Raw genomic sequence first — 20,194 nt, forward strand, 5'->3', positions numbered from 1 at the left:
CACACACACACACACACACACACACACACACACACACACACACACACACACACACACACACACACACACTGTCACACACACTGTCACACACACACACACACACACACACACACACACACACACACACACACACACACACACACACTGTCACACACACTGTCACACACACTGTCACACACACTGTCACACACACTGTCACACACACACACACACACACACACACACTCTCACACATTGTCACACTCTCACACACACTGTCACACTGTCACACACACTGTCACACTGTCACACTGTCACACACAAACACTGTCACACACAACGCACTGTCATACACATACACACACACACACACACACACACACACACACACACACACACACACACACACACACACACACACACACACACTGTCACACACACACACACACACACACTGTCACACACACACACACACACACACACACACTCTCACGCAAGCAGCGTTTACAGCAGAAGCAGCCTCCCCCCCCCACTTCCATCTTTCCCCCCTGCAGCATCTCCCTCTCCCCCCAGCCCCCCCCCCATATGCCTACCTGCGGCGGCTGCGGGTTCGGCGGAGGCGGCAGGCTGTGAGTGGCTCTGAGGGGGGAGGGAGAGAGCCGGGGGGAGCGAGGGGGTCAGCCAGGGTGGTGCCAGGGGGAGCAAGGGGGGCAGCCGTGGTGCCGGGGGGAGCGAGGGGGGCAGCCGGGGTGGTGCCGGGGGAATTGAGGGGGGCAGCCGGGGTGGTGCCGGGGGGATAGAGGGGGGCAGCCGTGGTGCCGGGGGGGGAAAATACTTGCCGGGCTGCTCTGCATCCTCTTCCTCCACGCTGCCGCGCACCGCCCCCCCCCCATCCCCGTGCACCGCCGCCGACACAAAAAACCGGGACAGTCAGGCAACCGGTACAGCACATGAAAAACCGGACTGTCCCGGGCAAACCGGGACTGTCCCGGGAAAACCGGGACGAATGGTCACCCTATTTATGGCAGCAGCACTAGTCAAATGAAACAGCCTTTAGCAGTGTAACGGTTCGACCCCCACCCAATCTGATATGGGCCCCTATGTGCAAAATCTGCCCCCAGTTACATGTCATGTCGTGTGGTGCACCTGCTGGCTCATAGGACTCTTGAGTCTCCCGCTTGATGGTATTGGGGATTTCACCAGGACTGGCTCGTGAGGTAGTGCTGAGTTCTACTCACAGTTGGTACAGCACCTCCATCTCTTCCAGATCCCCACGACAGCAGGGTGGAGTCTCTGGAAGAGAACCCCTAGGTGCAGCTTCTCCCTGATTAACTACAGTCTCAGGAACGAACTGTTCTTTGAATCAAGGGCATCTTTATTAGCATTTTCCATAGCAGACTGCCCATCAAAGCGGCCGGTACTTAGCCGCACATCTGCATAGTTGCCCACCTCAAGGAAGTTCCCTCCTGACTCTGTAATAGAGACAGGGATATCTCTGCCACCTCTCCCCTCAGAGCCCTGGCACAGTGTGGGGTCAGATTGTCACTCTCTGCAACTGACACTTGAACTGCACAGACTCAGCTCCAAATTGAACCAGAACTGAACTACTAACTTTAGGAAGTGATGCGTATTATATAGCTCCAGAAAACCCACCCCTATGTCACTGTTAGTGGACACCGAGCATGCTGTCACTTCCTTTGCTACATATAACACCTCACAAGGGGGTGAGGCCAATCCTCATGATAACTTCTGGCAAACCTGCCCTCTTAACAGGGATTACTGCACAAAAGGAGAGAGGCATGTAACCCCAAAATTACACAGGGCTACAGCAGTATTGTTACTGTTAGTATTTTTGCTCAATTATGTCAATTGTCTTGTGCAAGTTTAGGCAAAATATGACCCAATTAGGCAGCCTTTCACTTTAATCTGTTGCGATTAGAAATGGGTGAATTTGTCCCGTTTGTTTTGCAAATGACCTTGGAACCTCTGTACTAACACAGGGGTGCTCAACTCCAAACGGGACTGATTGAGCTACCTGTGCTGAAGCAGTGTCTGATTGAACCACCTGTGCTGAAGCTGGGATATCCTGAAAACCTGACCTGTTGGGGGGGATCTTAAGGACTGGAGTTGGTAATCTCTGCACTAACCCATCCAATGAGGGTCCTGCCAGAGACAGGATAGATCACCAAAGTCAACTTCTTTCCCCCTGAATGACTCCAGGCTCAGACAAGGTATATTAAACTGTGTCTTTATTACATACACCGCATACCTCCATGCTTTCTCCTGATCCCTGGAGCAGAACCAAGGGGCTTGAGGCCCCAAGAGCCCCTCCTTAGCTCCCTTACCGCCTGCTGGGGCAAGGGGATGTGCTCCTACTGCACTGAGGGAGGGAATTAAGATCCACACAATTTGGTAGAGTGCCAGCTTTTTTACCTGGGGAGCAGCTTGTAACCCTGCCCTTTAACAGAGCAGGTCCAGGTACTGACAGGCATCACACCATCTGCATGTGAGCCAGTCAGTACCCTCCCCAGGCATGACACTCCAACTTGCCAGTAGGCCTGCGTCTGGATAGGGTAACATTGTAGCTATCCAGGCTGCAACTGGCAAGCTAGGCCCTGTGCAGGAGTTTAACCCCAACACTGCCTGTTCCTATCAGGACTTATAGTGTTGAGGCCAGTGGAAAAGTGGAAATAGCCAGGGGCACTAGGCTACGCCTAGAACAGGGGTCTGCAACCCGCAGCTCTTTGAGTAAATATATGTGGCTCTGTCCGGGAGCCACGCTGGTAAGAGATCCCGGCTAAAGTTCAGGCCACACTTCCATGTTCTGGCTGCTGGGACCTAGCCCTCACTCTGTGGCCAATCTCTCCCTCCCTTCCCTGCCTGTTCACCTTGTTGGCATGGGGTGCTGGAAGTTGGGTCTGCCCCAAAATCTAGGCCCAACTTTCACATCCATCCGCCTGACCACTGCAGCGATGCGGGACCAGAGCAAGCCTTTCACTGTGCCCAAGGTAAAAATGTTTAATTGAGTGGGGGGGTCAGGGGTGGGGGGGAAGAATTGAGTGTGGGGGGAATAGAATTGAGGTGGGAATAGACTTGAGGGGGGGGAGAATTGAGTGTTTGGGAATTGAGTGAGAGAGGAAGGGGGAGAGTGAGAGAGGAAGGGGGAGAGTGAGAGAGGAAGGGGGAGAGTGAGAGAGGAAGGGGGAGAGAAAGCAAACTGAGAGGTCGACTGAAATAGTCTTGAAGTCCTGCCTGAAAATAAAAGTCACAGCATATACACTGAACATTGAGCAACTCGCTAAAGAAGTCCAACAGCAGAAGTCGCATTAAAAGGGCTGATAAATAATAATAGCATTCAATAGGAAAATTCCAGATATCACCAAAAGTATATGTAACAGTGCTTCCCCCACCCGGTGGGAGATTTGGCCATTACCACGGTGTATGGTGCATATACCGGCTGGCAACAGGAGGGCTGAGTTGTCCGCCGGTGGTATGGGGACACAGGACTAGGCTTCTGGGGTTAATACCCTCCGTATTCATTAGCAGTGCAGCGCTTCCATCTGCCGTAGACTCCAGGGAACTGAAGGTGATCTCTCACGGTAGAACTATTACCTCTCCCCCAGTAAGGTCACGCACAAGGCAGGAGTATAACAACAGGAACTGTGTATTGTCAATCTGTACAGCACAGTACCAATGCAGGGTTCTGCCCAATGTAGTCTCTCAGCTACCCAGGAAGGATGGTCCCCGGACCATCACTACAGGTCAAGGGCACCCGCAGCCATCCTTGCTCTTCCCTACCTCTCTGGCAGAGGTATGGTCCACACTCACTCTCCCCCAGAGGGAAGAGGGCCAGAGACGGCCCAATGGTCAGGCTCTCGGCTGTGTGACCTGCCCCTCTCAAGTGGGTAGAGGCACTTCTAAATTATGGCAGTACCTGCCCTTAAGTACGTCCAGGAGGAGGGCACCACGTCTGACACATGATTGGTCATGCCCAGATCTGATGTCACCGCCTCCTGCTGTCACTCAAGTGCAGTACCAAGGAGGGGGTAAACCCTATATCGACTAGTGGCAGCCTGACTGTACCAGGGCTTACTGCCAGGAGTAGGGCAGACTAGTAGCCAAAGGTGACCTGGCTACACTTACTTAAACTTTATACAGGTGGAAGTCCCTTAAGAAGTGTAACCAAATTTCCAAGGTAGTTCACAGTTAGAGTTAGGACCTGCAAAGGGGTCATGCTGTGATGTGGCTGCAGGCTTAGGACGATTTGGCCAAAGGGTTGAACTAAATGACCCATTCTTCTGACAAAACATGCTTGCAGGAATTGTGTGTGTTTGTCAAATTTCCAAGGCAGTAGAAAAAATTCAAAGGGAGGGGATACATATTTAAACACACAGACTCACTGTTTCAGCATCTTAGTCCATATATAGAATAATCACAATAAACTTTAATTGCGGTACATAAATGACAAGGAATCAGGCAAACATCTGAAAAACACGACGTTTCAGACCCACATGACCTTTCATCAGGTTGTTGTTTTACAAATAACATCACAGGTGAAAAATATTTATACATGCCGACAATCGCCACGACCGCGTAACTGACATCATCACAATTCCGGTCCTCTGGATATAGCATCAGGGAAAAACCTCATGCAGAACTACATGTCCCATAAACACATTCTCCTTCAATCTAATAGAGAGACGTGATGATGTTGTGACATAATCAAAACATAGCACCGCACCATAACGTCACCACCTTAATTATCAAAATAACTGAGGACATTATTATCTGTGTATAATCCCAGCATTTTAATAAATAACCCGCGACCCCAAGCATGTATAAGACTACATCTTAATATCCAATTCAGGTCACCTAAAGAGTAGTGTTTAGTATAACTATCTTACCTATGTAATGTCTATGTATGTGTAGCACAGTTTCCTCCACCCCCTAGGAGATATGGCGGCTACGGTGTGTGTGTGTGTGTATGGTGCGTTATCTGTGGCTCACAAGAGGCCTGAGCCTCCGCTGCTAGGAGCCTGGGATGTGCCTGATCCATCTAGTGGCAGCGCCTCCACCTGTGTGGGATCCTACTATGTTGGACAACCCCACCACAGGACCCAATGTAATACACACACTGATAAGAATAACAGTTTACTGCATGCATAAGAAAAGGAACAATATAATGTCCCCATCAACAGGGTCACACACGGCCGTAACCCCACAGTGCCCTCCAACCCAGTGTCCACACCTGATGAGATATTCCCCAAAGTGTATTCCCCAAAGTACTGAGGGGCTATTTGGTACCCAACCACTGTGGTGTCCACAAGAAGCAAGCCAGCCAATGTGTGAGACAGTGCTGCCCACAACTAATATGTGTAGAGCTGGTGCACTTGTTGATACCTGCCGGGTACTCCAGCACTCGGTAGCGCCGACTGTAGACAAAGGGGCCATCCGGTCCCACGCAATTGTTGTTAGCGATGAGTCCACCTCCACGTTGGGTGGTATCCAGCAGGAGTGTCCCACCGTAATAGTCTCTCTCTCTCTCAGTATTGTGATCTGGTCCCAGACCACCTGATGCCAAGTCGCATCCGTGTCCTGGTTGTGTCCCTCACGCTAGTGCTACAGGGGCAGTCTACTGGGCCTATCCCTGCAGCAACCACAAGCTCAAGGGGTGAGTCAGGGCCTAGCTGGGGCTTATGGGGGTTTCTGGCCTTGTGCAGGGGTCTCTCCCCGTGTGCGTCACTCCCTGTGTGCATCTGGTACCTCTTTATCTGGAGTCGGAAGAGTCTTCTCCGAGGTCCAGGAAGTCAGTGCCGCCAATCTCCCGGTTCGAGCAGGATGGCTGCCCGTAGAGCATGATCGTACCCCTCAGCCTGGGTTACCTGGGGGGAGGAAGGGGGAGTTAGCAGGACGAGACAGCGGCTCCGGTGGGAAAGAGAGAGAGGAAGTGGTGGGTCCTGTCTATTGCCGACCTGTGTGAGAAGGGAGGGGTGTGCTGGACAAGTCTCTGCTCTGATTGGCTGATGTCTAGTTGCTGAGTTTTCACTCATAGGATTCTGGGAATAGTCATGCAGCCTTTTCTAGTGTCAGCAATGAATATGTTACAGAACTACAACTTCACTGCCCTTGCTTAAAAGGAATTGGATTACATGGCACATGGCAGTGGAGAGGCTCAGTGTGTAGCAAGTGGGTATATCTAGAAACATATACACACAGAGTTGTGTCTCTCTCCCCATGTGTGTGTCTCCCTGTATTTGTCTGTTAGCAATAAAGTATTGAATATTTGTATAAAAAAAAGGCAGCATAGCTTTTTAAAACAGGAGCCACGCTCACACTGCGTTACGCGGATCCGCGTTGTAGCAGATCGCGCTATAATGGGGTTGAGCTGTATATTGAAAATGTGGAAAATGAAAGCTACTTCTGTACATTAAAACTCAGATTGTCACAATCAAATGCTACAGCAAAAACTAAACATAGGAAAATATCTATATATAATATATGATACACAATTACGTTTTACAAAAAGTACTTATAGAAATGTATATGCAAATACAGAGGTAATGTAAAAAACAAATTGAGAGGCGTTAATTCAATCCCTTAGGAACAACACTATCCAATTAAATATCCATTGAGATTCTTTTTGCAAGAGCATATAGTTCCTTTATCAACAGCCCTCTTCAAAGGGGCCATGCAGTCAATTATTTGATATTTCAGTGGACTTACATCCCCTATGATACGGGTGTAGAGGCGGTGGACAAGATATTGTGGGACACTGATAATCTTGCAAATACGACTTTTGCTTATTATCTTGAGAGAGTATTACTTTAGATTTAAGGATGTTTTTTTTTTATCTCCAAAAGCGAGGTACAGCCATGGGCACCAATGTGGCCTCGAAATATGCAAACCTGTTTATTGCCATGTTTGAGGATCTTGTGGTGTGTACAAATCGGGACTTCATGCGGTCACCCTTCATGGGGGACATACACCTGTCTAAACTTTAAGTATACCTCTTTTTATGATATCTGGATATTTCCTATTGAATATATTTTCGAGATATAGCAAAACTCACCAAGGAACATGCCACATTCTTCTCCTTTACGGAGATTGATACCAATAGGATTCTATCATCTGTTACATCTACAACAAGTTTTCTTAATAAGGACTGATAAAGAAACGGTAAAGACTTTGGAGTTTACTTCTTACTAACTGTGAGCTTCATGTTCCCACTTTAGCTGAATACTGCGAGAACAAACGTGTCCCACGGGAATTGAGGATCCGCCTACATCCCACGCTGTGTAGTAAGGCTAAAAAATGTCAACGCTAGGAAGCAATCTCTCAATAAGTGCTCAACAGATGTGATGCTATTAACAATCGAGGGCTTACAAAAAGATTCCAACCCTACGACCACATATTGTTGAAAGTGAAAATATCCGTACTTCAACTTGGGATGATAGCAAACTGCAGCAGCTGAAAAGTGAATTTGATGCGCCTATTACATCAGATCGCACAGAAATAGAGGAAAGGAAATGGAAAAATGCAAATGTGATACATATGATTATATGAATGAGACTGTTTACAACTGGCAGAAGAATCATCTCCATAGAGGTACCAAAGTGCCAAATGAAACGGAACAGACACTAGTGGACAGTTCATTAAGTGGCTCATCAATCTGCTCAAGGGATTTTTTTAGACACTCCCGACCACCAAAAGTGCCATCTTTAAGGAGATTACCAAGACATAAAGGGGGCAAGCATAAGGGACAGAAATACCCGACCACACTGCGATCAATTAATGAGATCACATCGAAAAAGAGACAAACAAGAATCCATAATATCTCTTCTACAGTCCTTGTGCCTAAGGAAATAGAGGTATTGGAGAAAGGACTGTCCTTTGTTCCTTACAAGGAAAGCTCTCTTGTTTAAAACTGGACGAGCCAGCCAGTGTGTTAGTTAGACACGGTTGCATAGTTAGCCTCCCTACAGTGGAGTAGGCTTTTATTTTATGCTTTGGTTTTCCTTAAAGGGACAGGGTGGCTGAGTTATATGATTTATTATTGATGTGGAGAATAAACCACAGAAGGTTTAAGCCTATTGTTTGGACTTTTACGGACCCTACCACGAGTCTGTCCTGCCACACTACTTAAACTGTTTTGCACATAACAATAACAATTTAAAAGCAAAATAAAAGGACTTATTATTGTAAGATGCATTTTATTCCCCAAGTATTTTTTTATTTTCCTAATTCTGATTGAAGTAAGTTTGTTGTATGTTAAAAAAAAAAAAGTGCTGGTGGTACTCATATACTGTATTTATTAAATGTAAAATACCTCTCCCACCCCTCCACTCTTGCTGCGAACCCTCCCTTCTTTATGAATTTGTGATGAACTCTTTCTAAAAAAAAGTTGCTGAATAAAAATCAAAAATATAAAATAAAAATAAAAATATTTAACATTTATAGACCCTTTTTTCCCGCCCAGATACATTTTTTCCAGTCAGATACTCACGAGATCCATGAATTACATCTCTTTCGTTTAGTTGAAGTCTGATCAACAAGGTTCTAACTGCCATCTCTCCGAATGTCAATTGGGTGTCAATGTCTTCAGGTCACTGTTTCTGATCAAGCACATGAGACAAGGGCTTTTTTTGTGATGGTACGCCTCGATACAGTGTTCCGGCACCTGTCATTACCGTTTTCTCTTACCTTCTCCTCCTGCTCCTCATCTCCGGCGACATGTTCTTATAACGACGGGTCACCGCAACTTCACATGGGGCTGCATTGACATGACCAGTGTTCGACAAACCTATACATTTGCTCGCCCCGGGCGAGTGGATTTAACCCCCGGGCGAGTAAATATTGGCCCAAGCAGCACACGTTTGGTACTAGGTGGCGAGTAGATTTTTTTGTGTGGCGAGTAGATTTTTTGGTGATTTGTCAACCACTGGACATGACAATGTGACGCCATTGACTAAGACACTGAGCCACCTATGCTGAAGCAGGGATATCCTTAAAGGGTTTTCAGTGCACTAGGCAAACCTTCAGCCTTGCACCCTCCTCCTGTCCCCACACACACAATTATCCTCCTCATTCTCCCTCCTCCTCATTCATCCCCATCCTCTTCATTCTTCCCCCTCCTCCTTCTTATTCTACCCCTCCTCCTCATTCTCCCCTCCTCCTTCTCTCACTCCCCCTCCCCCATCCTCCTCCAACTCATTCTCTCACTGCCCACTCCATTACACAGCCTACTTGTGGTCTTGAGGTGGAAAAGGGAAGGACCTGTGCTGGAGCAGTGGCAGACACCAGAAGTCAGTGAAGAATTCCGGGTTTAGACCCCCCATGGCATGCTCCTCCATGGCCGTCCTCCTCCCAACTCCCGCTGCACTACCCGCTGCACTACTGTCAGGATCGCCGCCAGGCTCCGCCCCCAGCACATGTCACGCGGCTGTACCTCTGGCATTCCCAGACCGCAGGCCTATGCCTCTACTGCGGGAACAATGGGCACCTACTGGCCACCTGCCCGCTGAGATCAGGAAAGACCACAGCCCAGTAAGAGTCGGGAGGATCACGCTGGGCACCGCATCCTTACCTCCCTTGCAACCTTCCACTAGGATCAACCTCCCCATCACCATATCAGGAGAGACCTTCCGAGTCTCTACACAGGCCTTTCTGGACTCTGGTTTGGGGGGAAACTTCATCGACCAAGGAATTGCGGAGAGACACCGAATACCCTTGGTACATAAGGATTGTCCAGTGGGTCTTGAAGCCATAGACGGTCGCCCACTGCAACCAGCTTTCATCTCCCTTCATACGGTACCCATCCAGGTATTAACCGGGGAGTCTCACTCCGAGACTATACAATTGGATGCCATCCATACCCCCTCAGTGGACGTCATACTGGGGCTTCCATGGCTGTAGACACACAACCCCCTTAATCGGCTGGACGGAGTCTTTGCTTATCCGCTGGAGTCCTCAATGTCAGAAGCATTGCTTACCCCTTCCAAGGCTTTGGCAGGAGTGTCAGTACCTGAACCAGACAGAGTACCACTTCCAGTAGAATATGAGGATTTCCATGATGTCTTCAACAAACGGAAGGCAGAGGGACTTCCACCGCATCGCCCATATGACTGCCCCATCGATTTGTTGCCTGTGCCATTCCGCCTAGAGGTTGCTCCTATCCACTGTCTCTGCCTGAGACTAAAGCTATGAAAGAGTACATTCAGGAGAATCTTCAGAGGGGCTTTATTCGAAAATCTTCCTCACCTGCTGGCGCAGGCTTCTTTTTTGTAAAAAAGAAGGATGGATCGCTCCGTCCTTGTATAGACTATTGCGGTCTCAACAAGATTACCGTAAAGAATCGTTATCCTCTTCCGTTAATCTCCGAACTGTTCAATAGGCTACGGGGCGCAAACATTTTTACCAAGTTGGATCTACGAGGGGCTTGGTAAGGATTCGTCAGGGGGACGAGTGGAAGACGGCCTTCAATACTCGCGATGGGCACTACGAGTACCTAGTGATGCCGTTTGGTCTCTGCAATGCACCAGCTGTATTTCAAGACTTTGTTAATGAAATCTTCAGGGACCTGCTAGACCAACGTGTAATCGTGTACCTGGATGACATTTTGATCTACTGCAAAAACATTCAGGAACATCCAGTACATGTGAAACAAGTTATTCAAAGGCTACGGGAGAATAAGGTCTTTGCCAAACCAGAGAAGTGCCACTTTCACCAGTCTTCAACCTCTTTCCTCGGTTACATTATTTCGGACACCGGACTCGCCATGGACCCCGGCAAGGTCAAAGCAGTTACGGACTGCCCGTGTCCATTATCTCTTAAAGCCATCCAAAGATTTCTTGGGTTCGCAAATTACTATCGGCGGTTTATTCAAACCGTCTCCTCTATAGTGGCACCTATCACGGCATTAACCCAAAAAGGGGCGGATCCTACACACTGGTCTCACGAAGCCACCAGAGCATTTGAAAAATTAAAGAAAGCTTTTTCTTCTGCTCTCATCTTGGTACACCCAGATCCAGGGTTACCTTTAACGCTGGAAGTGGACGCCTCCGACGTAGGAGTTGGGGCAATACTGTCTCAGAGGAAAAACACGCAGGCCCGCCGGCATCCATGTGCGGTTTTTTCCAAAAAAATTTCTTCTGCGGAGAGAAACTACGATGTAGGAAACCGCGAACTCCTCGCAATAAAGATGGCCTTAGAAAGATGGCCTTAGAAGAATGGCGACACCTTCTCGAGGGTACAGAGACACCGGTCACTATCCTTACTGACCACAAGAATCTACTCTACATTGAAGGTGCGCGTCGCTTGGGGTCACGACAGGCACGGTGGTCACTATTTTCACCCGTTTTAACTTTGTTATATCATAAATTCCTGGCTCCAAAAACGTAAAAGCCGATGCACTATCCAGACAGTTCCTGGTCGAGGAAAGAGCAGAGGATCGTCAACAGACTATACTTCCTCCCGCATGTATTTTGTCTGCCAACACCTTTGACGCCTTACCACACATTACCAGGGCTCAACGTAACATCCCTGTAGGCCTCAAGGTTCCAGAAGGATGCCTGTTCACTCCCACGAACTTCCATAGGAAAGTGATGGAATGGGGTCATGCTTCCAGGACCGCACCTTCTGGTGGCCAGGCATGCGCAAATACATTGAAAAATTTGTGTCTTCGTGTCCCACATGCGCTCAGAATAAAACGCCTCACAATAGGCCGGCATGCCTTCTTCAACCACTGCCAATCGCAGATCGTCCATGGACGCATCTCTCGATGGACTTTATCGTGGAGTTACCCAGCTCTAAAGGGATGGACACCATACTGGTGGTCGTGGATCGCTTTTCAAAACAGGCGCACTTCATCCCACTTCATCCCACTTACCCAGCGCGCCTAAACTCTCAGAGGTCTTCGTCAAGGACATTTTCAGACTCCACGGTACTCCACAAGTCATAGTCTCGGACCGAAGCTCGCAATTTATCTCCAGATTCTGGAGAGCTTTCTGCCAACGTCTGGGCATTTCACTTCACCACCCGCAAACTAATGGACAAACGGAAAGGACCAGTCAGTCATTAGAACAGTTCATTGCTGTTTTATCTCGGATTCACAGGACAATTGGTCTGATCTCCTACCATGGGCAGAATTTTCACATAATAATCTTAGGAATGAGTCCACTCAACAGTCCCCTTTCTTCACGAATTATGGATTTCATCCCTCTGCTTTTCCTTCCACAGTCTCCAGTTCAGTAGTTCCCGCCACTGAGGACAGAATCCAGTGCCTCCAGGACTCTTGGGAGAAAATTCAGGGAAACCTGAGACAAGCCATCAATATGCAAAAGAAACAAGCCGATCGTCACCGTCGGGAGGTTCCATCTTTTACTCCTGGACAAAAGGTCTGGCTTTCTACGAAGAATATTCGTCTCAAGGTCTCTTCACCCAAATTGGCACCCAGATTCATTGGCCCATTCGTCATTACGGAGAAGGTCAATCCTGTCACCTACCGGCTTAAATTGCCGGCAACCATGAAGATTCCTTCTGCCTTTCACATTTCACTTTTGAAGCCATTTATCCAGTATCCCCAATCATCCATTCGAGACATGCCACCTCAGCCTGTTCTTGTGGAGGGTCAACAGGAGTTTGAGGTGCAGACAATCCTCGACTCCAGAGTATCAAGGGGGAATCTGCAATACCTCGTTCATTGGAAGGGTTTTGGTCCAGAGGAACGTGAATGGACCAATGGTACACGCTTCCAGATTGGTCAGGGCTTTTCATCACAAATACCCTTTGAATCCTGCCCTGGGTCGTCCGGAGGTCTCCCCTGAAGGGGGAGGGGGATACTGTCAGGATCATCGCCAGGCTCCGCCCCCAGCACGCGTCACGCGGCTGTATCTCTGGCATTCACAGACCGCTATCTGTGCGCACGCAGCTGTGCAATGCTTCATCAGGTGAGGCGCGCTCCCGCAGTATCACCACGGCACACACTCTCTCTGGCGGCGCACCCACTCTGCGCCGCGCTCCTCGTACGTGGCAACGAACACTAGCAACATCAGCTGTGTTACACCTGCAGCCAATCCTGCACTACCCTATCGGCTGGTGGCTTATGTGTGAGGTCATCATCTGCTGGTTCCTGATTGGTGCTTTCCCCTTTAAATGCCTTTCTGTTTCACTTTCACTTTGCTGAACATAAACTCTGTTGTGCTGTGCTCGCTGCTTCCTGGATCTTGTCTGTTCCTGTGCCTTGCCTGATGTGTTGTGACCCCTGCTCGTACCTGGACCTGTCTCTTCTCTACCCCTGGACTTCGGCTTGTTATTGGACCTCTGCTCTCTCCTTTCCTCGACCACGGCTTCGGATAACGACCATTCTTCTCTCTCCAACCTCGGATCACTGCAAGTACCACGGCTTCCCCGAACTCTCCTTCCCCGACCCAGCTCCACGACTCCAACTACGCATTCCGGCCTTGGCTCCGTGGTTGTAGGGCGGCGGTTATATACATTCCCCACCTCAGCCCTGCGGTCTAGTCCTGTTTGTGGTGAGCGCAGCGTGACACCTACTCTGCTTCCACCTACTCCTCCGCTGCCCTGCTCCGCTCCCACTGCCTGCCATCCTCTTCCTCCGCTCCCACCACCCATCGTCATCATCCTCCTCCGCTCCTGCCCTCCCCCCCCCAATGTACCGCCCTAGTCGCCTATGCTGTAGTAATAAATGTGCAGGAGATGTTTCGGTTAGTATAATGCCTACTAGTAAATCCTCCAAATTTACAGACTGGGTCGGTGTTGTGCATGATACAAACCTCCTCCTTTAATTCACATCAACTCCTTCCAGGTAGATCATTGTTACATAATTGTTAGAAGGAGAGGAGCAGAACGAGGAGATATAGCTGTTGAGACAAAAAAAAGAGTTGACTATTCCAGAGAGGCTGGAAAATTAGTTCAATATATTCCAAACTTTACAGTACATGGACCTAAAATAACTTATTCACAAAGTAGAATTAAATATTTTGGGGGCATTTATTAAGTTAACAAAGGGAACATTGCCCAATATTATTTTGAGCTGAATCAACATTTCTTCATCATTATTGCCACGGTAATCTAGACCTGCGCTGTCAGGTAGGTTATGCACACGATTTGCGCTGGTTATATCTGTTGTTTGTTGCTATTATATATGTTATTTTTGTATTACTGCTTGTATTGTACATGCAGTGCAGAAAGTCACATAACTATGTCACACAATGAAGATTCTGCCTGAGCTAAAGTAGTCTGCTCATAATCTGCTGGTGTATGTGCTGTGACCTATATCTGACCTTCTGTTGCCTTGGTTCTGCCAGAGCTTCTCCCAAGAATTTATAAGAAATAAAAACACTGGGGGCATATGTGAAGCTCACTGCGTGCTCACAACCATAAGTAGCTCTGGGCTTATTACCCAATTTTTCATCCCAGAGATGCTACAGCATGTGCAGCTATCATGCAGTGAACTTTAAAAATGCCCCCTAGATGTGCTCCATATTTAAAGCTATAAGCTTTTGTCGGTATGTGTATTAAGGACTATATCATGTAATTACAGAATTACAAGAGTACAGCTCTTCAGATTTGCTGGAGAACGGAACTCAAAGGGTTTCCACCGCTAATGTAAAGACGCATGTGAAGAAGGGACTTGCCATTCATACAGCTGGCACATATAATACTGCTCAAAATATAAAGAAGGTTACATGCCCTCAAAAATTCAAGATACTTGCAGGTGCCGAAACTCAATGGTCAAATCCCATAGACAGTGCCAGATTTCCCATTAGGCCCTAGGGTGGCAATATTTTGGGGTGGCAAAAATTGCTGCCCCCATATGCTTTTGTGGCACTCTCAGGCCTTTCAGAACTAATGGGGAAGCACTTGCCTCTGTGGCCGCCTCTTTTCTGCCGCCCTTCTGCTCCTCTGGAGTCCCAGCGTGAAAAGACGCCGCGGACGTCACGAACGGGGCGTCAAATGACGTCATGATGTCATGTTTCCATGGCAACACGCCACCGTGCGATATCATGTTCGTGACGTCCGTGGCATAATTTAACGCTGGGACTCCAGAGGAGCAGAAGGGCGGCAGCAAGGAGGCGGCCACACAGGCAAGTGCCTAGGGTCGGCGGAATTTGACATCCACCGCTGCCCATAGAGAAAGGTTTGCCGTGTTGGACCGAAACATTGGATAGATAAATATTAACCACTTGACCACTATTTTAGAGTGCTAGTCTTTTCTCATCATACAGAATACTGTATATTGTCCCCTTAGGTTATAAGCTCTCTGGGGCAGGGATTTCCTTTCCTATGGTCTGATCATGTTTGTTGCACTTATTGTACTATAATTCCCTGTACTGTATTGTCTTTCTTGTTAAGCGCCGAGTAGAGCTGTGGGCGGTATATAAATAAAGATATCCATTGTATTATTGCCGATACTTTGTGTATTAATGACGGAACGCTAATATTTCCACTTGTGCTCTCATGTCTCTTCAAATGTATTGTAAATAAGATTAGCCTGAGGTGGGATAAGCTAAGATGCAACACAGAACAATCCGAGAATACCAATATAGAACTCAGCTGTCAAAATGTCATTAAAAAAGTAGTGTTACTATGTGTGATTTATGATGTCATTATGATACTTTAATCACTGGATTTACTTCATGCCTGATTTAAATAGAAGTCATTCTTCTTTTGGAAAACAACAAGTTCTTATGAGATCTGTTACTTTATTAGATTATTTTTAAAAAGCTTTCACTTCATTCTCTGTATGTTCGTAAACCTACTAGTCTTTGGGGGCTATTCATGAAACTGCGACAGTGCTAATCAAACTATTACACGGAAAAAAAGTGCCATTCTAATCAATCGAAAAGTATGAGCAATAGTGATCCATAATTCAAAAACAGTCCCCTGACTGCAAAACTGGATCAAAAAGTGGTGTAACAAATCAAAATAACATTGGAATTTCATTGTGATATACCCGACACTGCTTGTTTCCCAGATTTTTAGTACATCTCCTCCAAAGAGTCACTTGAACCTTCAGGGAGAACATGGGTTGGGAATGCATACTGTAGACATTCAATATAAAGTGACCCATTAATTGGGCCAAAAGAAAATATCAGGGCCAGCAAATTAGCAATGTTGTATTCAACATGGGTACATTACACATCAGTAGAAGAGTTACCCAAAAAATGGTTAGAAAGAACACAGCCCAATATTGCAAGAGGGGTTCTCCTATTGTAAGATTGGACTTTTCACATTCATTGTTTTGTGTATCCCAGCTATTATGTGACAGAGAGCCCATGTATTATTACATTGATTTGAATAATACAGGAAATATAGCCATATGTTGATTTATTTTACCTGTATACAGTAGTAGTGTATGTAAAAAATGGGAAAAGCTGCACCTCAGTCTCTTAGTTGTATATATATATATATATATATATGTATATATATATATATATATATATATATATAGCTCCAGTGTATCAGTTTTGCAACTAAGTGACTAACTATCTTCCTTAGTTCTTAAGACAAACAGGTGCAGCTCTTCCCAATTTTTACATACATGACATATATGACATGTAATGCATTCGGCGCAATAAGAATGATAGTCCTTATAAAGAATAATGCTGTTAGGAGAGGAACTTGATAAAGTGCATTGATTGTAGATCAGATAATCTCTTGAACTTGTTGAGAAATGGAAAGTGCCAGAAGACGGACAAATATTGTGTAACAGAAAAGAGTTATTGTAAAACTGTTGCTTTTAAATCATAGATACAAAATTGCACTGGAGTGTGTTATAGGATTTTTCCCCTTTTGTGTCACACTTGTCAGTAACTTCTATTTAAAGTCCGACAATGTAAAGGAGTGATAGGTGGTGGTATCTTTTTAGATGGGGACAATGTAATTAATACCTCGGGCTGTAGACTGCTCAGGAACGCAGTTGGTATTCGGACAGTCACTCTGATTAGACTGTTCACCTTTCGTCTGCTGTGCCTAATGATTTTGGCCCCTCAGCGCCTCTGCTTCTCCGCCAAGTCATCCTCCAACCGCATGCCCCGTCTCAGCATTTCTCCGTCGGACCCCCAATCGAATCGCCAAACGAAGTGCCTCCAAGTCTGCCCGGATGTCCCACAGCTCACCGTGCCTCCCGCTCCAAACAGCAGCCTCTGCGTTTTCCCTGTTAGGTCGTCCTCAGACCAGTAAACACAGGAAGGTGTATAGGCTTCACCCACACAGATCTTCTCTCACTCCAACCTGCAACCGGACACGCCACCACCCAAATCAGGAACCCTGTCCTCCGATCAGTGCATGCAGGCAGGTGCATAGGATTCACCCATACAGATCTTCTCTTACTCAGATCTGCAACCGGGCACGCCACCGCCCCAATTAGGAGCCTCGATCACAGTATACTTGTGACTCGGATGTTGGAAATAATAAATTACACACTCCTGCTTCCTTTAAAACTGTATATTATGAAATAACCATACAGGTATACAAGAATAAACCTCTATAAACCCTATGCGTCTCGTCTAATCTAGACTTCACCCCCCTCTCTGGGAGATATATATATATATGTATCAGTGTTTCCCCCCCTCCCTCTCTGGGAGATTCTACCATTACTGGTCATGTGGTGCATGTTATCTGCTGGTAACAGGAGGGCTGAGTCGTCCGCCGATGGTAGTGGGTACACAGGATCAGGTTTCTGGGGTACATTACCCACATGGTCCTCTTGCAGTGCAGTGACTCCATCTGCTGTAGGCTCCAGATAGGTGAAGATGAACTCCTACAGTAGAACTATCACCTCTTCCGACTAGCACCCTCTATCCACCTTTAAGACCCACCTTAAAACACACCTGCTTAACAAAGCATATGAGTATATCCATGGCTGATAATTAACACCTCACACATGTACCTTGGCCCCTTGCAGAAGCACTTACCAGAATGCCCTCCTACTGTCTCTGTACGTTCTACATGATGCAATTGATCTCTTACCCTGGGCTACCTGTTCATCTGTCATACCGGCGTCTACCTGCAATTACAGATTGTCTCAACTGATTATGTTTTTTACCCACCATGTGAGTATAGGTCTTGATGACTACTCCATGTTTGAATAAAGTTTCTTGATTTTACAGTATTATGCTATGGAGCTGGCGCTTCTACTCTTTTGTTCTTTGTAGGTATCTGTGATCAGGGCCGCCAACAGAAATCATGGGGCCCGGGACAAATGGAAGGAGCAGGCCCCCCCCCCCAACCCATAGCGCACCCCTACCCCCCCCCAAACCCATAGTGCACCTACCACGAAAAAATATCTTTTAGCGCGCAACTTTTACTTAACTGTTTTCTTATGGTGATACAGAAAAAAACATTAGAATGCAACCTGTTTATTTATATATTTTCAACAAAAGACATGTGCCTGTCTGCCTGGGTGGCTGGGTGGGTGAATGACGGTGGCTGGGTGGGTGACAGTGAATGACGATGACTGGGATGTGCTCCCCTCTGCACAGGACCAGCGTGCTAAGGGTTAACATGTGTTTGTTCTTTGTTGAATTGGCAACCCCACCCACTGGAATGTTAATGAGCCAAGGGGACAAAGAAAAGATCTTTTTGTTCACAGACGCACCAGATTCAACCTCACCCACCCAGCGTACATCTGCGTTGCTCCAAAGGCGCACAGCCTGATGAGGGCCCCCGAAAAACTGCTCCCCTCTGCACAGGACCAGCGTGCTAAGGGTTAACATGTGCTTGTTCTTTGTTGAATTGGCAACCCCACCCACTGGAATGTTAATGAGCCAAGGGGACAAAGAAAAGATCTTTTTGTTCACAGACGCACCAGATTCAACCTCACCCACCCAGCGTACATCTGCGTTGCTCCAAAGGCGCACAGCCTTTGGCGCAGCCGAAGGGCAGCCAAAGGGCGTGAGACGTTTGCTGCCGTTCGCTGATGTTAGTTGATGTTAAAGTAATGTTGAAGCTGCTCTATTTCAATCTGAAACACATAAGCCCTTTATCCCCTGTACCCAATTTTCCAACTTTATCTGTCCATGAAATGTCTATGAATTACCTGTATATCCTCTGTTCTTTTATCGTAACCATGTATTTTTTATAACTCTGTGCCCAGGACATACTTGAAAACGAGAGGTATCTCTCAATGTATTACTTCCTGGTAAAACATTTTTATAAATAAATATAAAATAGTGAATGACGGTGGGTGGAGACAGTGACTGGGTGGGTGACAATGACTGGGTGGGTGAGTGACTGGGTGGGTGAGTGAGTGACTGGGTGGGTGAGGGACTGGGTGGGTGAGTGAGTGACTGGGTGGGTGAGTCACTGGGTGGGTGAGTGAGTGGGTGACAGTGACTAGGTGGGTGACAGTGACTGGGTGGGTGGATGACAGTGACTGGGTGGGTGGGTGACAGTTGGTTTGAGTGACTGGGTGGGTGTCTTACCTTGACCGGTGGGTGCTACTTCCTTGCCACCAGACACTTCCTCCTATTGCCCCCGATATCACCGGCAGCTGCCAGGGGCGGGAGGGGGGCGCGGGTAGGGGGGCGCGGGAGGTGGGCGGCTGGGGGGGGGGGGCGAGGCAGACTAGGGCAGGAGGCACGCAAGGGGAAGATGAGTTGGCGCTTCCCCCTCCGTATCAAGTTGGGAGTGGGGGGGGCTGGGTTGCGTGTGCGGGGGTTGTGCGCGTGCGCGATGATTCCCCCTCCGTCCCACGTGGGCAGCGGGGAGACTGGGTTGCGCGCGCGGGGCCTGTCTTGGCGCTTCCCCCTCCGTTCCACGTGGGGAGCGGGGGGGTGGCTGGTTGCGCGCGCGGAGCCTGTCTTGGCGCTTTCCCCTCCATCCCACGTGGGCAGCGGGGGAACGGATCACGGATAGAAGCCAGACCTCCTCCCTACAGACTGTTCTCTGAACTGGACTATTCATCTGTTTTATTACATATTGGTTTGATTTTTAATTATTATTGATGTTTTTATATTGCACCCATCACTTATCTTTATTCTAATATTCAGATTTTAGCACAATTATCTTATTATCTACTCACATTCACACTCATTAGCACTACTCTTTGGTTTTGTTAGCTATATATAATATATATACTGTATATAATATATAAAAATATAATATAATGTAACCCTGTTTCCCCCACCCAATCTCACATAGGGCCTCTCTGTGGGAAACTCACTCCGGTTACATGGCTTAGTGTGGTGCATAC

This window comes from Ascaphus truei, chromosome 5 (genome assembly GCF_040206685.1).
Source record: "Ascaphus truei isolate aAscTru1 chromosome 5, aAscTru1.hap1, whole genome shotgun sequence".
Classification (NCBI taxonomy): domain Eukaryota; kingdom Metazoa; phylum Chordata; class Amphibia; order Anura; family Ascaphidae; genus Ascaphus; species Ascaphus truei.